We start from the raw sequence: 10305 nt of genomic DNA, 5'->3' as shown, positions 1-10305 counted from the left end.
CATAAAATTAGAAATGAAGCATCAAATAAGGTCGCTACATAAAAAAACAGCACACAAAAGGTAAATAGAACAAAAATGAGTCGTAGACCCTTTTCAGTAAAAAAGGTCTCATATTAGGGGCTCTAGAAATAATATTTATTCGTGTAGCTTTGAGATTTATCAATATTGTCTCCTTAATAATTTTGTGATATATAGAATAGGCCCGGAACCGCAGACTTTGCCGTGCGGGAGGGCCCACAGGCTCCGGGGGTCCATAAAGATTAAGAGAAAGTTGGAAAGAGGGGGTCTAAGAATTAGGAAAATAACTTTTTCTAGGGGCCCAAATAAGCTTATTAATGCTTGTCCCTCCGAGAAAAGAATCTAAGTTATGGTGCTGGTTATCGGTTGCTGGGATGGTCCGAATTTACATTACATTTCGTCTTTACCATAACTTCTAATTTCCAAAGAAGAAAAGACGACAAAAATTATTTTCACATTCTTTGAATTGTATCAACACGTGTAGAAATAGACAGTTCTATGTTTATGTTCCATAACTACTAGTTCATTTTCTTATATTCATACGAGGAATTTGTGGCAAATTGAGCGGTGGCACTAGCCGAGTGATCTCGGGCGTTCGGCTTCTGATCATGAGGCGCAATCCACTAGGGGTTCAGAGGTGAAGAGCAAGGTCGGAATTCTAACTGTCTTCAGTATTTCTGTGTTCGTGTCCCTGTAGTGTTTGGAATACGTCGAAATGAAATGAGGTGCCAGTGGCGAATAATACTCCAATTGGAGCGATTTGTTTAAAAAAATGTGAAAGCATGAAACTCTCATTGCAACTACTTGGGTTCAAATCCCGTCGTGACAATTATTAATTTTTGTGAATGGGAAGACAATGTTTATGTAATTGGTATTGTAATTATGTTATTCCTTTATTATTATTATTATTATTATTATTATTATTATTATTATTATTATTATTATTATTATTATTATTATTATTATTATTATTATTATTATTACCACAGAACGAAAGAAAAAGTAACATAGTCGAAGGTACTCATAAGAACAGAAAAGATATACAGTATATCAGATGTTCCTTAGGTTTACACATGAATGCAATAATATTATTACGTTTATGGATTTACAGATAGAATTATCTTTTTGTGACAACAAGAAATGGAATATAAATATTTGTTAGCTGATAACAGTAATGCATTTTGTTTCGTCCTTGTTCTAGATAGAAAGGTCAGGTGACATCTTAAATAGGACCATTCTCGTGACTAGCGATCCCTATTGTAAGGTCGATCACTATTTGCAATTTGTGCACAGCTAGGAACAATTCCTTGGAACTCATTTTTGGCCCATACTACAGCAGTAATGGACGTGTTTATCTCTTATGTGTTCATCAATTCTTGTCCAAACACGTTACTTGCCAGACAGTTACGAATGAAGATAGATACCGATGACGTAATTTTGTGTTGTTGGCATTTTACCTGTAAAGAAAGTCGTCTCAATTCTTAGACCCAGAGAAATTGAATATTTTTCATGTTAGTATACATCAGAAGTATCAGTATTGTAGATTATAAAAAATTCCTGAATTGCCACAGCCGGAATTGAATTCGCGTCCCCAACACTATGAAACTAACGCTTAAGAATCTACTCTAAGACATCACTGTTCTGGGAGAAGGAAAAATGGAGCTGCAGTGAATTCAGAAATTACACACTTTTACGATTCCATTGTAATAATGCTGAAACTTTCTGATTTAAGTCATGATAAAATAGTAAAGTATTATGCAGAAAGAATAGTCCAGATAATTCAACTTTAAATTGACAACTCATATGAACGGAGGCGCTGCCGTATGCTCTCGCCTCGGGCCCTGATTTTTCACGGCACAGCATTGGACAAATATTTATATTAATTGGAATCAGGTGTTTCAGGGCACTGGATTATTTTTTTTAAAGTTAAATAATTTAACGAACCTTTCTCAGTACCTTGTTTCCTATTTTTACGCGTTTTACTGACTTTTATACTTTTCCCACTAAATCTTTAAGAACAGGGACAAAAACACAGAAACAGTGAGGACAGAAAGATCACAAACACTATTCACGCATTCTTCCCTTGTCTGAAGTAAAACAATAAAATATGGTGAACATGCAATTTTTGGTCTTCTATCTTCTGTGTTGTCAAATCCGGAGTTGGAGTGGGTCAGTGGGTCAAATGGATAGTTTTCTGAGTGGGTCAGTGGGTCTTGGGTCCACAGCATGTGACACACTGCGACACATCACCCACCGTGACACACTGCAACCCACCACCCACCGTGACCCACCACTCACTATGACCCACTCTGACCCACCGACACATTCTGCTCACTGTATTGTAGACAGCATCTTCTGAACATCATATTTTTTCACCCTTAACCCTACCCACATGAACTAAAAACACGTTCCTGACTGGTTGCAGCTTGCGATTGTCCAAACACCTTCTGGTATATGTATTGTATATGTATTATAGTAGGAATGAAAGAAAATTGTCACTTTGTTGGAATTGAAGAAGAAGAAAATTGAAGAAGCAGTTGATGTTAAATTTGTATCATGGCATTGAAGGTGGAACAAAACGAGCCCTGTGGGGTTTGTAACCCGCTTCTCCTACTACTACTACTAATATTACTTATACTGTAGATTCGAATAGCGAAACTGCACACGTAACGTAATCAATTTTTGAATCATATTTTCATCTTATTTAAATGAAAAAAGTGTTTTGAAAATTTTAAAAATAAAATATAAAAATAAAAAAGCTTTCCTTGGCCCGCGTTTGAACCCACACCAAAATCAATTATAATTACTAGCCCATTGCGCTGATAAGCTCGGCCACGAAGACCCGTACGCTAACCGCTTAGCCATGGATGAGCTCACCTGTGACTTTTAGAGGAGCTAACTACTGGAAAAAATACATTTTTGAATCCCTGTAATATATAAATTATTATATAAAAAATCGAATAGAATTATGTGTGCCTAATCATCACGACCAAATTGCAGTAAAATAAAATGGCTTTTGGTATAGTTAGGGCTTAATCCAAACTGTAATGTTATCATATTCAGTTCATTATAATAATATCCTAAAGAATAGTGGGAATCCGAATATTTGCGAAAAAATTGAGTATCTCACAAACCGTTAAACTTACGGAGCTGAAATTCAGTAACTCTTTATTGAAAATGAACAGTATGTCTCCTAGCATTTTTAACATTCTCCTTTATGGGAAGGGGTGCAATTTCTACATATGGTAAATAGATAGTGGGTTAGTTTGTAAAAGTAATCGAAGTGATCGATATTAGTTGACAAACAAATTGAGAAAGAAGAAATACAACCGGATTCCCGACGGAAACTCATGTGGTTCGGATTCACGTTAATCCGCAGGTCCACATCACATATAGCCTCGCTGCTGAAAGGTACGTTAAACTCAAAATCAACTCAACAAAAAATACAGTGCTTCGCATCATATATCCATATATGCTTACCATGCGCTTTATAATAATTGCTGAAGCTTGTTTATTATATGGAGCGCTTAGAGCACAGGGCAATCAACCCATAGAGTTGTCAGAAAAAAGACATAAAATGTGTAATGTAAGCTTCTGTATGTTGGTCTATTTACCTTGATTTGGGAATTTCAAATTTCATCCGTTTTTCCACTGAAAAGTATCGATAATTCAACGAGGAAATAACTAGGCCATGATAATTTAATTGAAATTCATCGGAATTTGGCCCATGACAAACATTTTACCATTTTATATCGTAAAGGTCAGATCAATCGTTATTGTAACAGAGCGGTGTTTGAGCGATTGACCGTAGAAATTCAAACTCTGATTAGTTAGAATTTGGGAAACTGGTTTTATTACAAGTATAAACTATTTAGTCGGTAGAGAAGAGCCCGTGGATCATGTGTCAGAGTTGGTGACGATGTGTTTTGGTGGGTCATTCATACATGGTGGGTGGTGGATCAGAGTGGGCCACGGTGCGTAATGGGTCATGGGTCAGAATGGGTCACGGTGAGTGCTGGGTTGTGGGTGAGAGTGGGTCATTTTCATTGACCCACACCACGCCAACCAAACCAAACAAAGAGCAATATTAATATACAAATCGCTCAACATCTTTGCTATTCATGACATAACTATTGCATGATCCGAATATCTCTAGTATATCTATAAATCAACATTTGTCATATTTTACCAAAATACGTCATGGCTTTTCCGACAAGCTGAAACTTTAAATGTTGTTAATAGACAAGTTCATTGGTCTCATCACTTATTCACTTACTCTCTTATGATCATCAAAACCTTTAGGGTAGTTCCCGTATATATAGAAATGTGAAATGCAGTATCCAGGCTTGGTATAGCGTGCAGGTAAACAAATAAAAAGCAACAGGATAATATTTCCCTCCCCCAAATTCTCTACAATGGAGTGGGTTGATTATTCACCAAAAGACTTAAAATCCAATCAGAAAATTCATAAAATGGTTAATATGTAGTCTAGTCTCGATTTTGCAATAATAATAATAATAATAATAATCTTTATTTTAGTGCCGCGAACAGCTTTTGGCAAAAATACAGCACTTGGTATCAGAGTATGCAATGGAATGATGACACTACTAAAAATAAATAATAAGAAATAAAACAATAAAAAGAAGGGTACTAATATAAAACACAATGTAGATAAAAGTCAGCTAAGCAGAAATAATTCCTTGTCAACGCAGTAAAAGTTATCAAGTTTTCCTTCCATCTAAAACAACAAGAAGCTAAGAACAGCAGTCATAAAATTACATTTGGCTTAATGTTTCTAAACGTCATTGATTAAAAACTATCAGTCAAATCACATAAAACTTTCACATTGCTTAATACAATAAGTCTAAAATGAGCTTAAAGAATGTGTCAATCTTTTTAAAATTTCACATTTCCAATTCAGAGGAACTAAAATCATGGTATTTCTTATGCTATAATTTGGCACCTTAAAACCTATGTTTTGTAAACAATATTCACTGATATAAATGTTATCTAGTATTTTTTGCATGCATGCTCTGTCGAAATTTTTTCGTCTATTCATAAGGCTTTCTATACCCCAATAATCAATCCAATATTCATAACTATGTGAGTAATAGCTCATTTTCATTTTAAAACATAGCAGTCGAATAAAACATTTTTGCACAGATTCAATCTTGTTTGTCAAAGTTTTAGAAATGCTGTTCCAAATTACCGAACCAAATTCTAATTTTGGTCTTACAAGTAATTTATATAGAAATACATACGTTTTATCTCTTTCAAATACAGGCCACTGTTTAAAAATAAAACCTATTATCCTTCTGGCACCTTGTACAATACAATTTATATGATTAGAAAACTTTAACTGACTGTCAAATGTAATACCTAGGTCTTTAATAATGCTTACTTTCTCAATTTGTACACCGTTGACCTCATATTTACTGACATAATATTGAGTTTTATTGGTGTATGTCATAAATTTTGTTTTCTTATCATTAATTTTTAGAAAATTATGTCTACACCACGTGTTTACTGCATTTAAGTCTTGTTGCAGTAAATAATTATCGAACTCATTGTTGACTAGTCTGAACAACTTCATATCGTCAGCATATAGGAGAATTTTAGAGTATTTTATTTTTTCTGTCAGGTCATTTAAAAATAAAGAAAATAAGAGAGGGCCCAAGGGCGACCCTTGTGGTATTCCGTTTTTTACATAGCCTACACTAGAATGTACAGGTCCGATTTTAACTTCGTAAGTTCTGTTTGACAGATAGCTTTCAAACCAACGAGTGTACAAAGGTGATAAACAAATATTTGATAACTTGCTAATGAGATACTTATGACTGACAGAGTCAAAAGCTTTTGATATATCTATGTATATTACATCGACTTGCAATTTATTTTTCAGTGCGTTATAGGTAAAGTCTGTAAAATGAATTAGATTCGTTACAATTGACTTGCCCTTATAAAAACCATGTTGAGACTCATTTAAGATATTTCTTACATTAAAATATATGTGCTTATGGACAATTAGTTCAAATATCTTCGAGAATGCATTGACAAGAGTTATTGGCCTGTAGTTACTTGCAATCTGTCTATCACCTGATTTATATACCGGAACAACATATACTTGCTTCCACATTGAAGGATACACACCTGTACGTAATGAAACGTTAAATATTTTTGCTAAATTTGTTGAAAGTGCAGTTGCACAAGCTTTTATTACATAATAAGGAATATTATCTGGACCTGGAGTAGTGTCCGGTTTTATTAGTTTAATTGCTTCCATTACATCTAAATCAGTAACGGTAGGAATTCCGATTAGAGCACTATTACTAACGATATTCTCAGGCAATACCTCTTGACCTACTTCTAAGTTAAAAGCTTCATAAAATACACTCTTAAATACTTCAGCAATTTCGATAGTGTCTTGAATTAGCATACCATTACAATTTATTTGCTTTGGTACTTGTTTACAGTCAGACTTTTTAAAAACGTTCCAAAAATATGAGCTGTTCTTAAAAATACTATTTTCTAAATCTGAATAATAAGATTTTCTTGCTTCAATGTATTTCTTTTTTACAAGTTTCCTTAGGTCTGAATATCTCTGATACCATACGTCATCATTTGTTCTTTTGGCTTTAACAAAATATTTAGTTTTTTTGTTTATTAGTGCTTTCAATTCTCGCGTCATCCATGGATCCTTATATTTTTGTTTACAACCAATTGACTTCTTAGATACATGCTCGTTAAATATAGAATAAATTAAATTATATAAATGGTCAGTGGTTTCATTGACACTGTTACTGCAATTATTTATTAAGTTAATTTCTCTAATGCCCTTGTAAATACCTAGGAAATTTGCTTGTTTGAAATTATATGTATCGTACTGAGGAACGGGACAATATTTGCCACTATCTATAATTTTCCACTCAAACATGAATGGGGGATGGAAGCGATCGACTTTAGTCAGTGGTGGGATGTCAAAATGCATAGAACTGTTATCCAAATTTGTCAGCAACAAATCTAATACTCTTCCCGGATTACTATGGTCATATGACTTGTTTTTCTGGTTTAAATTTAAAATATTGCTTAATTCAAATATTTTTTCTGCTTTTTTCTTCGAATAATAATTATCAGTTGTGATGTTACCTGAAATCCAATCTACGCCTCCTGCGTTAAAATCTCCTAATATAATTACATTAAAATCTTTCGTCAATACAAAAGAACATAGCCAATCACAGTAGTTACTAAAATCTTGAAGTAACATGTCAGGAGGGAAATAAACTAAACATAAAATCATAATAATAATAATAATAATAATAATAATAATAATAATAATAATAATAATAATAATAATAATAATAATAATAATAATAAAGGAATAACAGAAATACAAAATCAATTAAGTAAATAATATCTTCCAATTAAGAAAAAAACTGCCACGACGGGATTCGAAAACGTGTCTCTGCCATACGAGTTTCATAATTTGCCAATCTACCATAAATTCCTCATACAAAAATAAAACAATAAACTAGAAGTTACGGAAGATAAAAGTAGAACTTTCTTTTTGTACACGTGTTGATGCAATTCAAAGAATGCGAAAATAATGTCTACCGACTTGCATTTTCGCGGATTCCAAGAACTTCAGATATCCTCTGTTCTTTTTGGCCGATGCAGATAGGACATCAAGAGCTATGACCTATATAGAGCGGAAAATAAATCGGCCCTCGTAGCTGAGCGCAACATCCTAGTAATAAAAATCGTTTCTGGCGTAGGTTCAAACCCTTCCCAAGGATTATTTTTATTTTACTTTTTAAATTCTCATAACACTTTTTTCATTAAAATAGGATTGAAAATAATACTCAAAAAAGTGATTTACCGATTTTTTTTTTAAATTTTAGTAACACTTTTTTCATTAAAATAAGTTTGCAGTTTTACTATAGGGATCCATAGTAAAAGTAGTAGTGATAGTAGTAGTAGTAGTAGGGATACTACTACTACTACTACTACTACTACTACTAATAATAATAATAATAATAATAATAATAATAATAATAATACTAGTAGTAGTAGTAGGAACGGGTTAGAAACCCCGCAGGGGTTGGTTAGGTTCTGTTCTCTTGCCCAGATTTTTCTGTTTCATGACCATCTTCAAACAGCTGGCTAGAGTAGCGCGCAAATACTGAAACTCTTGGGATCGGCGTAAACGCTACCGGGTTTTCTTCTTTGGAAATTAGAAGTTACGATGAGGAAGAATAGTAGTAACGTAAATAGGAAGCAGTTAAAAACAATGAGGTAGCCTCAACTTGAAGAACGTTTCGTAATATTTTCATCATTGACGAAGGTCTATATAACTTGTGTTCGAGTTAAACTAGGAAATCTCGAGTAAGTCATTGTGGCACTCATAAGGAACGTTTTCTCATACGAACATTATTATTTTGTATAGTATTGCATGCAACGATTTTAACTAGTCAATAGTTCAGATAAAAGGTAAAGTGACGCGGTAGGTAAGTGGTTAGGGTATTGAACTTCTATTCGGCGGACCCGGGTTCGAATCCCGGATATATTGAAACTTTTTCAAATGTTTCAATTTCAATACATTCTCAGTGTGACAAGCAAGATCTTCTCTCCTCCAGAAAAAGAAAGATATTGGAATGAGGAGAATTGGAGAAGGTTTCTCAATGGAGGCAATCATTTACAAACTTATTTCCAGCAGTTGTTCTAAATTTGATAGTTTCAGATACTTTCAAGCATTTCCTGATTCATGCGTGGTCAGTATTTTATTTCTCTAAACATACAGTATATAAAGAAATAATACATTACATACATAGCAATATTGAGATTAATATATGGTGTTCTTTGGTAAACGCGATCCGAACCATAGAGATTCATCTTAGAATGGAGAACTGTTTCGTTAGTCACTTACTTTACAATTTTACCTGCATAAACACCTGGATGAGGGCTACCAACTGCTGTCAGTGCCGATAAAAGTTACGTGTAAGTTGGGTTGCATCTGCACAGGCGTTCTCACAACTGCAAATGATCTGAACTCCAAGTAATGGAATTAGAGCTCTTAAGGAGGGATATACTTATGTAAGTGGCTGTACTCTCATATTAAATCAAATATACTGTTGTTTTATTTAAATGTCTGAGAAATCTAGTAATATTTTTGTTGTTGTTGTTAATTTTCTTGTGGTTTTTCCTCGTTATAGTTTCTTGGCACTCTATCTAAAATAGGCCTACTATATCTATTAACTCACATGTATATTATACTTTGTTTTGTCCTAATATTAGGAATTTTCAACAAAGAGGTTTGGACTACATAAGTGCTGGACTAAATATTGTTTTGTACCAGTGTTTGATAGCGCGTCTGATCGTCTATTTTCCAATTAGACATATTTAAAAATGTGTTACCCATGTTGTTCATATTATAAGCGTTATAATCACATCTGGTTTTAGAGCGCAAGTATTTGATAGAACTCTTTTGGTTGGTTGATTTGAAGTTTAGCGTCCCGCTCAGCACCGAGGCTATATGAGCCGTAGGTCTACAGGTCAACGTGGGAAACAAACCTGGGATTCCTTATACGCTAACCATATAGCCATGAGGTACAGTTCAAACATCTTTTGTATTCACTGTAGTTTCTGAGAATGAACTTTAGCTTCATGCTGGAAATGAGTACTTTAAATTTGGTCTAACTACCTAGTTAAAGCAATGTATAGTTAAATATTTGCATCAATATTATTAAAATTTTTGTGTGAAGTTAAGAAAAAAAAGCCTGAAAGTTGTGCTTTTATACTCTGCATCATTATAATCTAATCTCTAATAACTTTGCACAATTTAAATCGTCTGCATACATCAGAATACCGATTTCCTTACTTAATTCTCGTAAATCGCTTATAGAAATTAAAAAAAAAAGAGGCCCCAAGGAAGATTTCTGTGGTATCCCTTTTGGAATTGTTCCATCATTAGAGAACATCCTATTTATCTTTGATACAAATGTTTTACCTGACAAGGAAATCTAGAACTGTTTTTGAAACCTTGGAGACAGCCGGCCTAGTAATAATAAAAAAAAAATAAATGAGATCTGTTTCTGTTTATTTACTTTCTGTAGTGTAAGTGAAAATAAGGCAAGTGAATATCAAAATTGATACCAAATAGTATTATCAGTGAATGTAAAGAAATACTGCACCAATGAAATCTATGTGTTAACAGCTTTACAGAGATTTTTTTTCTATTTGAAGTACATTGAACGACAGATAATATGATCTTGGAAGTAGTACAATTCGGAA

This window comes from Thermobia domestica, chromosome 2 (genome assembly GCF_964235325.1).
Source record: "Thermobia domestica chromosome 2, izTheDome1.hap1.1, whole genome shotgun sequence".
Lineage (NCBI taxonomy): Eukaryota > Metazoa > Arthropoda > Insecta > Zygentoma > Lepismatidae > Thermobia > Thermobia domestica.
The sequence above is the reverse complement of the archived record's forward strand: the minus strand, read 5'-3'. Positions refer to the sequence as shown.